Genomic DNA, 18,104 nt, shown 5'->3' on the forward strand with positions numbered 1-18,104 from the left:
TGTGCGACAATCTAGAGAAGGAACTACAGTGCAGTCTTCCTCTGTGAAACAGCTTTGGAAGAAGACAATTAGTATTTCGGCCTTTAGTCTGTCATCCTCTGTTTCAGTACCATTTTGGTCACAGAGTGTCTGGACATTTTGTTTTGATCCACCTACCGCTTTGACATTGGACCAAAATTTCTTAGGATTTTCTGCCAAGTCAGTACATAGAACTTTACTTTCGAATTTATTGAAAGCCTCTCGCATAGCCCTCCTCACACTACATTTCGCTTCGCGTAATTTTTGTTTGTCTGCAAGGCTTTGGCTATGTTTATGTTTGCTGTGAAGTTCCCTTTGCTTCCGCAGCAGTTTTCTAACTCGGTTGTTGTACCTCGGTGGCTCTATCCCACCTCTTACGATCTGGCTTGGCACATACTCATCTAACGCATATTGTACGATGGTTTTGAACTTTGTCCACTGATTCACAACACTATTTGTACTTGAGACAAAACTTTTGTGTTGAGCCGTCAGGTACTCTGTAATCTGCCTTTTGCACTTTTGCTAAACAGAAAAATCTTCCTACCTTTTTTAATATTTCTATTTACGGATGAAATCATCGATGCAGTAACCGCTTTATGATCGCTGATTCCCTGTTCTGCATTAACTGATTCAAATAGTTCGGGTCTGTTTGTCACCAGAAGGTCTAATATGCTATCGCCACCAGTCGGTTCTCTGTTTAACTGCTCAAGGTAGTTTTCAGATAAAGCACTTAAAAATATGTCACTGGATTATTTCTCCCTTCCACCCGTTATGAACGTTTGAGTCTTCCAGTCTATATCCGGCAAATTAAAATCTCCACCCATAACTATAACGTGGTGGGGAAATCTACTCGAAATGTTTTCCAAATTATACTTCAGGTGCTTAGCCACAACATCTGCTGAGCCTGGGGCCCTATAGAGACATCCAATTACCATGTCTGAGCCTGCTTTAACCGTGACCTTCACCCAAATCATTTCACAATTCGAATCTCCGTCAATTTCTTTCGATACTATTGCACTTCTTATCGCTATAAACACGCCTCCCTTTTCACTGTCCAGCCTATCTCTGCGGTATACATTCCAATCTGAGTTTAGGATTTCATTACTGTTTACATGTGGTTTCAGCCAACTTTCTATCCCTAGTACTATATGGGCGTTGTGACCGTTTATTAGTGAGAGCAGTTCTGGGACCTTTCTATAGACGCTCCTGCAGTTTACTATTAGCACATTAATATTGTTATTCCCTGTTGCATTTTGCCTACTCCTGCCTTGCCGCGTCTCAGGAGGCGTCTTGTCGGGCCTAGGGAGGGAATTCTCTAACCTAAAAAAACCTCATGTGCACTCCACACGTACCCCGCTACCCTCGTAGCCGCTTCCGGCGTGTAATGCACGTCTGACCTACAGGGGGACCCTACATTTCTCCACCCGATAGCGGAGGTCGAGAAATTTGCACCCCAGCTCTCCGCAGAATCGTCTGAGCCTCTGGTTTAAGTCTTCCACTCGGCTCCAAACCAGAGGACCGCGATCGGTTCTGGAAACGATACTACAAATAGTTAGCTCTGATTCCACCCCGCGAGCTAGGCTTTCCGCCTTCACCAACTCCGCCAACCGCCTGTACGAACTGAGGATGACTTCTGAACCCAGACGGCAGGAGTCATTGGTGCTGACATGAGCAACAATTTGCAGTCGGGTGCACCCAGTGCTCTCTATCGCCGCCGGTAGGGCCTCCTCCACATCTAGGATGAGACCCCCCCCCCGGCAAGCAGACAGCGGAAAGGTCGGGGAAGAAGGCCAGTGTTCACTCTATTTCCCTAAGGGGCTCCATCATCCGCCTAACGTTGGAGCTCCCAATAACTAATAAACCCCTCCCCCCGTGTGCCTGCTCGGACCTTGCTGAAGGAGCAGCCACATGTCCACTCACAGGCAGAGCGGGCGATGCCACACGGCCAGCCTCCACATTGACCCTCCGCCTCGTGCGCCGCGAACGCCGCTGAACCCGCCACTCCCCTTGGGGAGAGGGTGACCCAACCGCGCCCGGTACCCGCCAAGATGTCTCGAGAGCAGGGACAGTGGGTGAAGCATGTAACACCTGGGGTGTACCTTGCGACGCACCAGACTCCCCACTGCCGCTACACTCCGAGGCAGCAGCCTGAAGACGGCTGACCGCGGCCATCAACACGCTCAGCTGTTCGCGAAGAGTGACCAGCTCCTCTTGCGTCCGTACACAGCAGTCACACATCCTATCCATCCTAAGGAATCAATTTACTGAAGAGACTTAATCAACTTTTAACTAGACTGCTAATTCACTAAAGGCGGCTGATTTTTGACTAAACTGTGATTGCTAACCACTTCTTATAGAAAACAATGAAAATAGCACTACCTGTCTCTGGACTGTATTGATAACAAACACTAGCACTACTGGCACTATGGTTGACTAAAGGGACTCTCTCTGACTGTACTCAAAACAAACACCAAATCTATGGAACACTATTACTAGCACTCGACAATTAAAGCTTCCTAAAAGCAAAAACCCACCGAAAAAGAAGTGACAAGTAAGAAAAATACAGTTAATAGTTAAATTAAGGTATCTCGCTGCACAGCAGACGTGAAGCACACGGCGGATAGGGCGACACTGCTAACTACAATCCACTTTGTCTATCTGTTCTTCACTTCTACTCTAATCACGTGCTTGTCACACAGCTGAGCTACCTTAGTCACGGTACTATAATAACAATGGCAACATTTCCTTATCATTGCCAGTAACTGTTAACATATCTGCAGATATTTATTAGTTATTTATTTTATTTATTCTTCGTAATTACAGCCCATTATCTCAAACGCTAAAATAGGAGATCAAACCAGTTATACTAATTTATTAAACAAACTCGATACATTGACAAATTACAGAGATTAGTGATTAAACCATTTTTCATGACACATTACTCGCAGCCAGTAGAAGCTTAACAAAATTTTACTGTACTTAATACGCCAAGATCATCAAGCAAAGATTATTCACACTTCAGATATCAACAGCAGCGGGTGCTTTAAAAGTTTACAGTAGGACAGACATTCAGTTAAATTCAAATTGGATGAACTAATTTGTCAAATAAAAGAAAAAATTAATCTAAATTAAATGAATATAAAATTTAATCGATTCATAAGTACACACCTTACAACTGCTCCATGAACCATGTTAAATTGGAGATTTCTGCTTTGATCGACTGACTGGTTTGTTTTCGTAGAAGTCTTTGGTGGCGTGCAAGGCCAGCGAGAGGGCAGAGCGTTCGCGGGCAAGGATGTCAACTGACTCTGTGCCCGTGGGAAGAGTCTGGGAGCGTAACTGCTAGCGAGTAGACGTGCTGAGATGAGACTGCAGGGTGTAGAGGAGCGTGCGTGTGTGAAGGGAGGCACATGCACAGAATTTCGGTAGTTCGGAGGAAGAAGACGCCAAGGTAGCTATCTTGTGTAAAACGATGGTATGTCGCTTTTGGAACTATTGAAACTTTTGGTCACTTATAACGAGGGGACTGGTTTCGGTTTCACCCGATGAAGTGATCTTGTTCTAGAACCTCGTATAACTGTGTTGTGAAATTGGTCATCTAAGAGTGGGAGAAATATTAGCTCTGTCCTATTCAAACCCAAAATCATGAATAATTTGATGAAATGGACAGGATCGTTCCTATCATTAATGTTGATAGAAAGAGAAGTTTTGTAGAGCCCGCTGACAAATAAGTTGATTAGGTTTGGTGCAAAGAAGGCACGAACTGTAACCTGTATTATTGGTCAAGTTGAACTCTGTTTCTGGTAGGCCTTGTACGAGTAGTACAAAGGGGTCACTGGGTCAAGGGGTGGGTAGATGTTAAGTAATTTTAAATAAGGTTAGTCTGTACATGGCACTTCAAGAAAGGTTGTCCTCTGTGACTGTAACTGTGTACGGTTATATAGTACATTGGAATATTTCTTGTCTGAGGGCTGTGCGTATTGGCGCAGTGTAGTAATTACCGGAAATAGTGGAGAGCTCTCAGGTTAAATTTTATAAATTGCGTTTCCTTTGGTTAACTAAATGTAAATGGTCGCATGAGAACTTAAGCTGGTTATTTTATGCATGAGCTTTGGTTAAATTACACTCCTGGAAATGGAAATAAGAACACATTGACACCGGTGTGTCAGACCCACCATACTTGCTCCGGACACTGCGAGAGGGCTGTACAAGCAATGATCACACGCACGGCACAGCGGACACACCAGGAACCGCGGTGTTGGCCGTCGAATGGCGCTAGCTGCGCAGCATTTGTCCACCGCCGCCGTCAGTGTCAGCCAGTTTGCCGTGGCATACGGAGCTCCATCGCAGTCTTTAACACTGGTAGCATGCCGCGACAGCGTGGACGTGAACCGTATGTGCAGTTGACGGACTTTGAGCGAGGGCGTATAGTGGGCATGCGGGAGGCCGTGTGGACGTACCGCCGAATTGCTCAACACGTGGGGCGTGAGGTCTCCACAGTACATCGATGTTATCGCCAGTGGTCGGAGGAAGGTGCACGTGCCCGTCGACCTGGGACCGTACCGCAGCGAACCACGGATGCACGCCAAGACCATAGGATCCTACGCAGTGCCGTAGGGACCGCACCGCCACTTCCCAGAAAATTGGGGACACAGTTGCTCCTGGGGTATCGGCGAGGACCATTCGCAACCGTCTCCATGAAGCTGGGCTACGGTCCCGCACACCGTTAGGCCGTCTTCCGCTCACGCCCCGACATCGTGCAGCCCGCCTCCAGTGGTGTCGCGACAGGCGTGAATGGAGGGACGAATGGAGACGTGTCGTCTTCAGCGATGAGAGTCGCTTCTGCTTTGGTGCCAATGATGGTCGTATGCGTGTTTGGCGCCGTGCAGGTGAGCGCCACAATCAGGACTGCATACGACCGAGGCACACAGGGCCAACACCCGGCATCATAGTGTGGGGAGCGATCTCCTACACTGGCCATACACCTCTGGTGATCGTCGAGGGGACACTGAATAGTGCACGGTACATCCAAACCGTCATCGAACCCATCTTTCTACCATTCGTAGACCGGCAAGGGAACTTGCTGTTCCAACAGGACAATGCACGTCCGCATGTATCCCGTGCCACCCAACGTGCTCTACAAGGTGTAAGTCAACTACCCTGGCCAGCAAGATCTCCGGATATGTCCCCCATTGAGCATGTTTGGGACTGGATGAAGCGTCGTCTCACGCGGTCTGCACGTCCAGCACGAACGCTGGTCCAACCGTGGCGCCAGGTGGAAATGGCATGGCAAGTCGTTCCACAGGACTACATCTAGCATCTCTACGATCGTCTCCATGGGAGAATAACAGCCTGCATTGCTGCGAAAGGTGGATATACACTGTACTAGTGCCGACATTGTGCATGCTCTGTTGCCTGTGTCTATGTGCCTGTGGTTCTGTCAGTGTGATCATGTGATGTATCTGACCCCAGGAATGTGTCAATAAAGTTTACCCTTCCTGGGACAATGAATTCACGGTGTTCTTATTTCAATTTCCAGTGAGTGTATTTACTATCAAGATCTCTCGCAAATGCTTTTCGTAGACTGATATAAATTGAGGATATTTAATGGTAAGTTTCCTCTGGAGTTGTTAGTTCACAGAGTGTTGTAAAGAAAACTGTCTTAGTTAAAGTAGTCGACATGCTACCACTTTGAGGAATAGCTGATGGTTATGTGACATGATTCTTTATAGTCAATAATTGCTAGTTGCGCTCGCCATATAGAGTTGTTTCTGATTCTGGTACTGTCTCACGTTTCTTTAATTGAAATGCAACTTTCTTTAGTGGAGGTTATTTTAGAAAATGGTTTCACTATTACTGTAAAACAATTTCGGGTATTGTCTTTGTATAAGCTCTTGTAGTTGAATGTTAGAAAAAAAAATGATTTCAGTGTAAGATGAAACTGATTAATTAACGATTGTCGGATCTTACATAAAGGAAGAGACTAACACTTGCTTTCAACAAAGTGAATGAAATGGTAAGAGTGTTCAGCCAATGCATAAAACAGGTTGTTGGGCTACTGAAAATTAATATTCTTTTGTAATAAGCAATTTCCGACTGTCAGTGTATAATCACTACAATTTACTCCCCAACTTACTTTCTGCCTTTCACTCCAAAATTGACATCAGCCTTGTAGTCCAAGGAATTCATAACATAGTAATCATTACCAAAAGGTTTACTTACTGAATAAGCAACAAGATCAGAATATCAGAATGAACAATAATGGAGAAGCTCTACACAAATGTCCGCAGCTCGTGGTCGCGCGGTAGCGTTCTCACTTCCCGCGCCCGGGTTCCTGGGTTCGATTCCCGGCGGGATCAGGGATTTTCTCTGCCTCGTGATAACTGGGTGTTGTGTGATGTCCTTAGGTTAGTTAGGTTTAAGTAGTTCTAAGTTCTAGGGGACTGATGATCATAGATGTTAACTCCCATAGTGCTCAGAGCCTCTACACAAATCAATTTTGGCATCAACTGATGCTTCAGGCCTGCCAGATGGAAACAGCTCAAAACAGATAACATAGCCAAGATAATTAGTCAAAAACCTGAAATCACTCAAACTCTACAATGCTCAGTCCGTGAGACAATTTCAAGTTACAGTTCAGTACCCAAACTCACGATAAGTCACTCAGCTCTAACTGACAAGTTAACAGCTCAGTTTATTATTTGACGCAGACACGTGTTTAACCGTTAGAAGGCTCCACCATAAAGTATCAGATGGAAACGCCAAAACACACAAAGTCTCAAAAGCAATTAATCTTGCACCCAGGAATATAACGAAACACTTTTCTGATACAGAGATTAAAAAAGTGGACCAACAAATATACCTTTTGTCTCAGAGGCTATTACGCTGTAGAACTAATTTTTATTCACTCTCGGATTCATGTCAGTTAGGTAGTGAAACATCAGCCCCAAGGCAACAGTCTACCTTCGTGCATTTAAAACAACTTGGCCATAAGATGCAGTCTGTAATATGACCGCCAAATTGACGCTCAACAGCCGTCTGTGGAGTTTCAAACGGCTGTTTACCGTGACCGCAATAGCATAGCAACTTCTAGTCCCGGTATCAGCCGTCTCCGTATAACGTTATGCAGCTGAAAACAGCAGCGCAGCACGCTACCCAACACACTACAACAGTCAGGCCAAAATCAGGAAATTGCACTGGATAGACTGATCGCTGGCGCCCTGCTAGGAAACTTGTCTGCCCTGCTTAAGTTGGAACGAAGAGGGGAGGGATTGGCTGAGTTAGTCTAGTCTGGCTCCCAGCATCTTGGTCGTGCCTGGTGTATTTGAGCTGTCATATGTGCGTCTGAACCATCTCCCTTCAGGAAGGATGCAGGATGATAACGTTTACCGGAGATGTCACCAAAACCATCCACTATGGGCCTAAGCATGTCAGCAACATCTTGGACATGACGTTGTCAGCCCCTTGGGTGCGCCCCAAAAAGTTGTTTCGGTAAACCAAACTCCCGACTCCCAACGAGGCAGGGTACCTGCCCTTAATGTATTGTGCCACCTACCTCAGGCGATGTTGTTACGGGCAGCCTTTAAGTTATTGTGAATAGTCTCCAGGTTATTATCTGTTGGAAGTAGATGATTAATGGAACCCAAGTTGGGCAGTGGTGAATTCACGGAAAAATAAAACATCAACGAGATTCCAGCAAGACATTGTTAAAGGTGAGGCTTAACCATTGCAGGGACTCGTTCCACTTGGTCTGAGCTTCACGGTTGTAAATAATTAGGGCAGCCTTGGAGACGGCAGTTGACACGTTCCCCTGATGAGGGCTGCGGGTGGTAAGGAGACGTCGTGACTTGCTTAATCACTAGGGCCCAGATTAATATGTAAACAGGTCCGGAATGAGATTTTCACTCTGCAGCGGAGTGTGCGCTGATATGAAACTTCCTGGCAGATTAAAACTGTGTGCCCGACCGAGACTCGAACTCGGGACCTTTGCCTTTCGCGGGCAAGTGCTCTACCAACTGAGCTACCGAAGCACGACTCACGCCCGGTACTCACAGCTTTACTTCTGCCAGTATGCGTCTCCTACCTTCCAAACTTTACAGAAGCTCTACTACGAAACTTGCAGAACTAGCACTCCTGAAAGAAAGGATATTGCGGAGTGCTAGTTCTGCAAGTTTCGTAGAAGAGCTTCTGTAAAGTTTGGAAGGTAGGAGACGGATACTGGCAGAAGTAACGCTGTGAGTACCGGGCGTGAGTCGTGCTTCGGTAGCTCAGTTGGTAGAGCACTTGCCCGCGAAAGGCAAAGGTCCCCAGTTCGAGTCTCGGTCGGGCACACAGTTTTAATCTGCTAGGAATCTTCATATCAGCGCACACTCCGCTTCAGAGTGAAAATCTCATTCTGGAAACATCCCCCAGGCTGTGGCTAAGCCATGTCTCCGCAATATCCTTTCTTTCAGGAGTGCTAGTTCTGCAAGGTTCGCAGGAGAGCTTCTGTAAAGTTTGGAAGGTAGGAGACGGATACTGGCAGAAGCTGCGAGTACCGGGCGTGAGTCGTGCATCGGTAGCTCAGTTGGTAGAGCACTTGCCCGCGAAAGGCAAAGGTCCCGAGTTCGAGTCTCGGTCGGGCACACAGTTTTAATCTGCCAGGAAGTTTCATGTAAACAGGTGTTTTTGTTTTTGGTAATTTTCTTTCTTTTTGTAGTTTTTCCGCATAAATGATGAGATTTGGAGTCTGAAATGTAACTTTCATTTTCATAATTTTTTCATATTTCAAAGTTTAGTCCAAATATTTCAAAGTGTAGTCCATATATTTATAACAAAATTGCATAAATAAGTTTACAGCGCTACATATGGAAAACTGATCTTTTTAAAGCGTAACAGCATAAAAAATCCATAATTACTCGTCAGATAATCGAGTAGAGAAGCACATGAAAAAATGTTTATGACAATTGAGGAACACAGAAATACAAGTCACCGATGAATGAAGTAAATATAAAGTGCAGGGAAGCTAAGACGAAATCGCTGCGGGAAAAATGCTAAGAAATCAAAAAAGGAACTATAGTCGGAAGGATAGACTCAGTATATGGGAAAGTCAAAACAACGTTCGGTGAAATTAAAAGAAAGGACGGTAATATTAAGAGAGTATTCGGAATTCCATTGTTAAACGAGGAGAGAGTGGATAGGTGGAAAGAGTACATAGAAGGTCTCTGAGAGGGAGGATATGTATGATGTGACAGAAGAATAAACAAGAGTAGATTTAGAAGAAATAAGGCGTCAATTTTTAAAATTTAAGAGAATTTTTGAGGACTTAAGATCAAATACGGCAGGAGGGATCGACACAATTAAATCGGAATTTTTGAAATCATTAGGGAAAATGGCAACAAAATGGCTATTGACGTTGGTGTGTAGAATGTATGAATCTGGCAATATACCGTCTGATTTTCAGAAAAAATATCATCCACACGATTCCGAAGACTGCAAGAGATGACGAGTGCGAGAATTATCGCACAGTCAGCTTAACAGCTGATGCATCGAAGTTGCTGACAAGAATTAAATACAGAAGAATGGAAAAGAAAATAGAAGATGCGTTAGATTGCGATCAGTATGTATATAGGGAAGGTAAAGGCACCAGACAGGCAATTCTGACTTTGCGGTTAATAATGGAGGCAAGAGTAAAGGAAAATCAAGTCACGTTCATAGCATTTGGCGACCTAGAAAAAAACCTTCGACAATGTAAGAGAAAAAGGGGATTGACGGGTAATATACAATACGTACAAGAGGGAACAATACGAGTTGACTACCAAGAACGAAATACTAAGTTAAAAAAGGTGTAAGACAGGGCTGTAGTCTTTCGCCCCTACTGTTCAATCTGTACACCGAAGAACCAATGATGGAAATAATTTACAGGTTCAAGAGTGGAAAAAAAATTCATGGTGAAAGTACATCAATGATACGATTGGCTGATGGCATTGCTATCCTGAGTGAAAGTGAAGAACAGTTACATGATCTGCTGAACAGAATTGATCATCTAATGAGTACAGGTTATAGTTTGAAAGTAAATCGTAAAAAACCCGAAAGCAATGAGAAGTAGCAGAAATGATAACAGCAAGAAACTGAATATCAGAATTGATGTTTACGAATTAGATGAAGTTAAGGAATTCTGCTACCTAGGCAGCAAAATAACCAATGACGGACAGAGCAAGTAGGACATCAAAAGCAGACTAGCCCTGGCAAAGAGAATTATACTAGTGTCAAACATAGGCCTTAACATGAGGAAGCAATTACTGAGATTGTGCGTTTGGAGCACAGCATTGTATGGTAGTGAAACCTGGACTGTAGGAAAACCGGAACAGCATTTGAGATGTATTGCTACAGGCGAATGATGAAAATTAGGTGGACTCGTAAGATAAGGAATATGGAGCTTCGGCGCAGAAACGGAGAGGAAAGGAACATGTAGGAAAAACTGACAAGGAGAAGAGACAGGATGATAGGGCATCTGTGAAGACGTCACGGTGTGACCTCAATCGTACCACAGGGAGGTGTAGGAGGCAAAAACTGTAGAGTAAGACAGAGATTGGAATGCATCCAGCTGATAATTGAAGCCGTAGGTTGCAACCGCTAATCTGAGACGAGGAGGTTGTCACAGGAGATACGTTCGTGACGGGCAACTTCAGACCACACAGAAGACTGATGACTCAAAGGAATAACACTTCGTCGGAATGGACAAGCCGAAAACACAAACCGCACCATCTGAAGCAGCCTAGTCTTTCGAGAGTGTACAAGATTGTGGCGGGGGGAGGGGGGGGGGGCGGAGTAAAATATCTTGCTGGAAGTGAAGCATTGAAATGATATTTTTTGAGTGGTGGGGATGGTGGATCAGGTCTGAAATGCTGTCCGGTGCTGTCAACATTTTCTCCCGTACCAGTCATCCCCTGTAGTGGAAATGTCTCACCAAAGTTACACACGCCCGGGTTCCCGGGTTCGATTCCCGGCGGGGTCAGGGATTTTCTCTGCCTCGTGATGACTGGGTGTTGTGTGATGTCATTAGGTTAATTAGGTTTAAGTAGCTCTAAGTTCTAGAGGACTGATGACCATGGATGTTAAGTATCATAGTGCTCAGAGCCATTTGAACCGTTTTTGAACTACAGTTACAAGCTTTCGTGAAAAGCACGCTATTATCAAATGTGGTACTTCTTTTTAGTAATGAACATGGTATTAAATTATGGTAGCTAAAATGCAGTTTCTTTCGATGGCAAAGATTGTCAGTACCATCGACGTCTGTGGAAACAAGGGTGCAAGGGCTCACTGAGAAACTTACGGACGGTATCATATATCCCGTCTACGTCGTAGATTTGTTTCATGACTTGTATTCTTCCATGCTTTTCGTTTCCCTCATTAGATTATCTTCCACGTGGACGACAAAACAATTAGGCTTTAAAACCAAGAGGGTTGGCTGATGCCAGCAATGTGAACAATAAGGCTGCAGCATTAAACGTTTCCTCAGTGTGTTATTTACGCAGTTGCGTCCTTTCAAGTATAAAAGTTGTGTACCTCTGTCTGCGTACGCTTGGTTTTTTATACGTACGTAAGAATGCTGAAGGATAAACAACCGCTGTGTTTAAAATAGCAAAAATATATTGAAGATTTCCCAAACAAGTCTTTGGATACTGATGGTGAAGCACTGTTTTGTAATGCTTGTGAAAGATCGATGTGGACTAGAAACGGTTTCTAGTATCACAGAACATATCTATCACAAAACATAGCGTACATAGTACATGGAAGAATAAATTCAAATACCAGTTTTTTCTGATTAGCAGCCAGTGGCCACGAAACTTCTACATTATCGAAAGATTTGTATCATGCAATGATATGTCCAGATATATCTTTAGGAAAATTAAGGAAGCCAATGATTAAAATCTTCCTAGAGATGTATTCAGGCAAACATATTCCTGACGAATCTACATTTTAAAAAAACGGTGCAAGTATTGTTTGGCTTCGTTTCGAGAACTAATTCAAGGTAGTGCTGCACTGAAGAGCCAACTAAACAGATACACCTGCCTAATATCGTGTAGGGTCTCAGAGAGCAGAGAGCACATACAGAAGGGCCGCAACGTGAAGTTGCATGGACTCGACTAACGTCTGAAGTAGTGCTGGAGGAAACGGACACCATGAATCCTGCAGGACTGTCCATAATCCTGTAACAGTACGAGGGGATGGACATCTCTTCTCAACAGCACGGTGCAAGGCATCCCATATACGTCCAATAATGTTCATTCCTCGAGCAGGTTGGTGGACAGCGGACGTGTTTGAACTCATAATGTTTCTGGACCCATTCTGTAGCAATTATAGACGTATGGGCTGTCGCATTGGCGTTGGCTTGTTGAAATTGCCCAAGTCCGTCGGAATGATCGGTGGACATGAACGGAAGCAGGTGATGAGACAGGATTCTTACGTACGTGTCACCTGTCAGAGTCTTATCTAGGCGTATCACGGGTCTCATATCACTTCAAATGCACACGCGCCACACCATTACAGAGCCTGCACCAGTTTCAACAGTCCCCTGCCGACATACAGGCTGCATGGATTCATGAGGTGGCCCCAATACCCATACACGTCCATCCGCTCAATACAAGTTATAACGAGACTCGTCCGGTCATGCAATATGTTTCCAGTCATCAACAGTCCAATGTCGCTTTGACAGGCCCTGGCAAGGGGTAAAGCTTTGTGTCGTGCAGTCATCAAGGGTGCGTGAGTGGGCCATCGGCTCCGAAAACCATAGACGTTTCGTTGAATGGTTCGCGTGCTGACATTTGTTGATGGCCCAGCATTGAAATCAGCAGCAATCTGCAGAAGCGTGGCACATCTGGGACGTTGAACTATTCATTCAGTTATCGCTGGTCCCGTTCCTGCAGGATCTTCCTCTAGCCGCAGCAATGTCGGAGATTTGAAGTTTTACCGGAAACCTGATATTCACGGTACACACGTGAAATGGTCGTACGGGAAAATCCCCACTTCATAGCTACCTCGGACATGCTGTGTCCCATGGCTCGTGCACCGACTATAACACCACGTTCAAACTCACTTAAATCTTGATAACCTGTATTGCAGCAGCCGTTACTGATCTAGCAACTCCACCAGACACTTGTTGTCTGATTGGCATGCCGACCGCAGCACTGTATTCAGCTTGTTTGCATGCTTTTGTATCTGAATACTCATGCTTATACCAGTTTTTTTTGGCGCTTCAGTGTATGTGGGTCGCTATCGACGAGAGTACGGGAACCCGAGGGCGGTGCATTGGCAGTGTAGTAATTGGACAACTATTTATTCTATTGATGTGTGAAGAACTTCCTAAATGTAATCACAAAACAACAGTGCTGCTCTGTTTACGATTGTTGATACTATGTTTGCTTCTAAAAGCACTGCGTTGTGTAATGAAATTCATGACATGCTCTCCACATGAGTAGTGGCCATTGTTTAAGCAATGGTGGGTGTGATGTTGTAGCTTAAATTATTTAATCCGTAAACTGTGAAGATGGTCTGTGACTGAAACCGGTCGATATTTTGGCTTAACGCGAAAGCCCATGATCGTCAAATATGCGTTTCATGCAGCAAATCTACCTTCTGTCACACAGGCTAGCACGCCGGGAGACTAAGTTTTACACTCTCTCGGATTCACACCACTTAGGTAATCAAATATCAACATCAGGAAAGCAGTCTGCTTCAGAGCGTTTAAAACCACGAGGCCAAAACGTAAGGCCAGTGTGTAACATGATCGGCCGCTGTGGTCGAGCGGCTCTAGACGCTTCAGTCCGGAACCGCGCGACTGCTATCCTCGCAGGTTCGAATCCTGCGTTGGACATGGATCTGTATAATGTACTTCGGTTAGTTAGGTTTCAGTAGTTCTAAGTTCTAGGGGACTGATGACCTCATGTGTTATGTCCCATAGTGCTCAGAGCCATTTCAATGATATTTTTGAAATGCAAAACAACGGTTTGTTCTTGAATAAGTGAACGGTCTTCACAAACATGCAATTACTTCGGGAACATGTAGCAAGTAATGTCTTAACTCTTTACAATTGAGAAATATTTTTGAATTAAATGACGTAATTTGTTAACGTACTTACCCAGACGGATCTCGCTAACAAATCTGAAGTCATCCTGTTAAGTTTTCTGGTATCACACATCGATACCACCCTATTGTCATCTTTAAACTGGCAACGGACTTTCCAGTTCACGCTGATAGCAGTCGCACGGGGTTACGCGTACCCAGTGGTGTACGTCCACTGAGCCACGCCTCCAGTTGTCACGTACTAGGAGCGCCCTCTGCTGCCGCTACACGTGATGGCAAATAGCAGCTGTGCAGCCCACTTGCACTTGGAGGTTCCTCGCTACGAGTCTCTTCCGTATTGACACTGTGATATGTGGACTGTGTCCCTTGCTGCATGATTTGTAATGAAACTACGTACACTTGGAGAAAAAGAAGTTATGTGAATCTTCTGTTAACTGTGCTATCTTGTTCGCTGATCATTTCTCCTCCTACCCAGCGTTCATAAGACGACAGGTACTGCAACACACTCTGCTTACCGTTGTGTACGAAGTCTTACAGTTCGCACGCGAATGCGAGGTGTAGCGCCTACGTGTTGCCGTCTTCAATCCTGAAAATTACTCCCTCCTCTTTCGTAGTCTTTTTGCTTTTTTTTATTTATTTTACTATCCTTGCTTGTCTTCTGGGTACCCTGTGTTCGCTTTGCTTGTTTCGGAGGTTTGAACTTTTCCACTCCCCTTTTCTCTCTCTCTCTCTCTCTCTCTCCCTCCCCCTCTCTCTGCTAGTTTTGCTTTTCGCCGTTTGCATTTGTCCATCGCTTAGTAAAATTTGAACTAAAAACGGCAAACGCCTGCTGCACCGACTGCAGTTGATCTAAGACAGTTTATTCAGTTTTAGAGCCAACAAATGACGCAACTGCTTCAAGTCGCTTCATGACGGCACAGATTACAAACTGCCAGACCCAACGGCATCGCTATCACCTAAACGGCCTGCTTATGTGCCGCAGTGCCGCGAGTTTGATGGCTCAAATGGTTCAAATGGCTCTGAGCACGATGAGACTCAACATCTCAGGTCATCAGTCCCCTAGCACATAGAACTACGTGAACCTAACTAACCTAAGGACATCACACACATCCATCCCCGAGGCAGGATCCGAACCTTCGACCGTAGCGGTCACGCGGTTCCAGACTAAACTGCCTAGAACCGCCCGGCCACACGGCCCGGCGCGCAAGTTTCATGAAACGAGAAAGACTGAACATAGTACCTCCCATAATTCAGAGTATCCATCGCAGTGCACCAAATACAGGTTGCTGAAAAACATTCTTGTTTCTTGGCCTCAGTGGGAGTAACTATTTATCGGTTGTATGCGAAACTTTCTCCAGTGAGGACCTACTGCAGGTGCTTACAAAGTATTATGAGGACAGGGCCAAAGTAGGTGATGTCCGTTACCAATTACTTAGGTTGCATAAGCAACAAGGATAGTGAGTCAATTGCTGCGCCGGCCTAGACAACGTAAATTCAAATGTGACTGTAGCACATATATTCTAGCAAAGTGCGAATTCGGTAGAAGATTCTTAGATACCCGGATCCTTCCTTGGAGCAGGTTCTGGAGGTTCTAGACTACCACGATTCCTTCGAATGAGAAGCAGACAGTTTTGGGGTAGCACCTGTTTGTTCTGCCACAGCCACGACAAACTTCCCTCGCAGGCGGCTCGCAAACAGAGACCCTGCCTGCCACAGCCACAGCGCTTACATAAACAGGTTTCACGGTCAGCACAAACAGTGAAATTGTGTCCTCGCTGAAATACGGCATGTATTGCCCGTCGCCTAAGGATAATTGCCTTTTTTTTCGGCAAACGTGGACATGTACAGTCTCTGTGCTTACGAAAGTATAACACACCCCGTTCTGCTACTCCTTCCGGGCGTGAAATGTGTTTTCAAAAGCTACAGTGTCGTTAGTGCAAAACAACAGTGTAATAGCCGTTGAGGAAAGGCACACAATTCATCTGCAGTCGTACGTGAAGACAACAAACCTTTTTGTCGTTTAATATTGCTGGACGTTCAGTCCTTTTGCAACTTAACGAGAGCTTCAAGGTGTTTGCTCAACCGCAGTACTTACGAATTGCTTGGCACACATACGTTATGCACATAGCGCCGTGCACCGACGGCTTACAACAGCCAATACAGTCCTGTCTTAAGCACTTACAGCCTTCCTGCAACTTTCCGAAATTAAACGAAGGTAGTGATACTTACAGTGCCTTCCTCCCGGGATTCCTTTGATCTGTTAGGGTTAAGCATTCAGGACGATGATGATATCTCACAACGAGGGATGGGATAATTTGAAGGTAAAACACATGGAAAGTGGACCCACATATTTCGTCATTTGTTACTTCATGGAATACACTTTATTGCTTAACAACAACATTATAAACGAATAACAACGCTCGCACTAATTTAAAAAATTGCACAGGCTCAATTCATTAATAACAAACTTAAACAATTTATACCTTTACGAACAGGGTTTGAATCCAGGAGTATACAGTCCCCAAATACAATTAGAAATTCACACCAAGTAGCAGTGGCTGCAAGCGGTTTCAACAAACTGAGTTTTATCAGTGAAATGAATTACAAATGACATCCAAAACACGTTAAACAGGTGGTGAACACCCCTGAACAATATAGAAACGATAACAAGTTAAGTCACTGACTGTGGCTGTTGGAAAGACCTTAACAACGTGTAAGCCTTAATAAAATCCATTATGCAAAAAATATACAACCCCCCAAACTACAAGCAAAGCTGGGAAGGTATAAAATTTAAATGTGACTCCCAGCTGGTACACGCAAATAGAAACATTGAGAATGACCCTGAAGAAAATATACAATTGCCCAAAACACAATGTAAGTTGGGAAGACATGCAATTCAAATGTGACTTCCGACTGTTACACACCAGCCAAAAACTTAAACAATGACCCTTAATTAACGTAAAATTGCTGTAAATACAAGACAAGCTCGGAAATACAGCAAGCGGCTATCACAGACAACAGGGAAGAAGCAGGCAAGTTCCACAATGGGTAGAGTTAGCTGATGACTGAGGATGATAGGATAGTTCACATTTATAAGTATACGGCACTAAAACTTAACATTCCCTAGAAGTATCAATAAATTATCAACGTTTAAACGAGTAGTTAAAGAACAGCTACGCTGCTGAGTAACTTCAGGCTCGCCCAACATGTTTTAAACTTCATGAGCTTACTGAATTCACCAAATGGGATACGTTGATACTTCCCGATTAATTGGCGACTCTTGCCGCGGCACGTACCAAACAATCAACTTTACTTCACTTGAGCCAACACGATGTGGATGGTAGAGGCACAAGATTGCGGACCAACCCAGACGTTGTGTGACGACAGAGGCGCGCCGTACTAGAAAGAAAACACGTCTCTCCTCTGGGCCCAGGAAACAGGAACGCGTCTGTGCTGCCAAAACTACCCCGCCAACAAACATCAGAAGGGAACAGTAACTTCCACAAATAAGGCTACAGACCAGAAGGTCTAAGATGTAGGGAATATAATAGCAGAAACGACTACGCATACAAGTTAAAAACTTGGAACTCATTAAAACCTTGAAATTACTTGGATATTACAAGATAAATATGAGCGCCTGATGATGCAGTGACTAGGGCATACTCATCTACAAGAGTCCTTTGCTTCAGACACAGACGGTGTTATAAATTTAATTTCATCAAGTCAGTTTATAAGTGGGAATACTTGTACACTAGCACAGAATATGGTCAGTTACACTGACCGATGGTCATACACACAATCACTCAGAGGCACGATAATATAACAGGTGCAATTCCACATTAACACAGACATGACCTTACGATAACAAGTACCCAAAACACAAAAAAACCACTTAAATACACTCAGGTGTGAAGAAGACGTGGCATCCAGGATTTCAAGCTGGGGTGTCATAGACCTCAATCCGTACAAGCGCTCTTTGTGGCACCGTAAAGTTTAAGTTTGCACAGTAGGCCGGAACCTTG

The sequence above is a fragment of the Schistocerca gregaria genome, chromosome 2, assembly GCF_023897955.1.
Source record: "Schistocerca gregaria isolate iqSchGreg1 chromosome 2, iqSchGreg1.2, whole genome shotgun sequence".
Taxonomy (NCBI): Eukaryota; Metazoa; Arthropoda; class Insecta; order Orthoptera; family Acrididae; genus Schistocerca; species Schistocerca gregaria.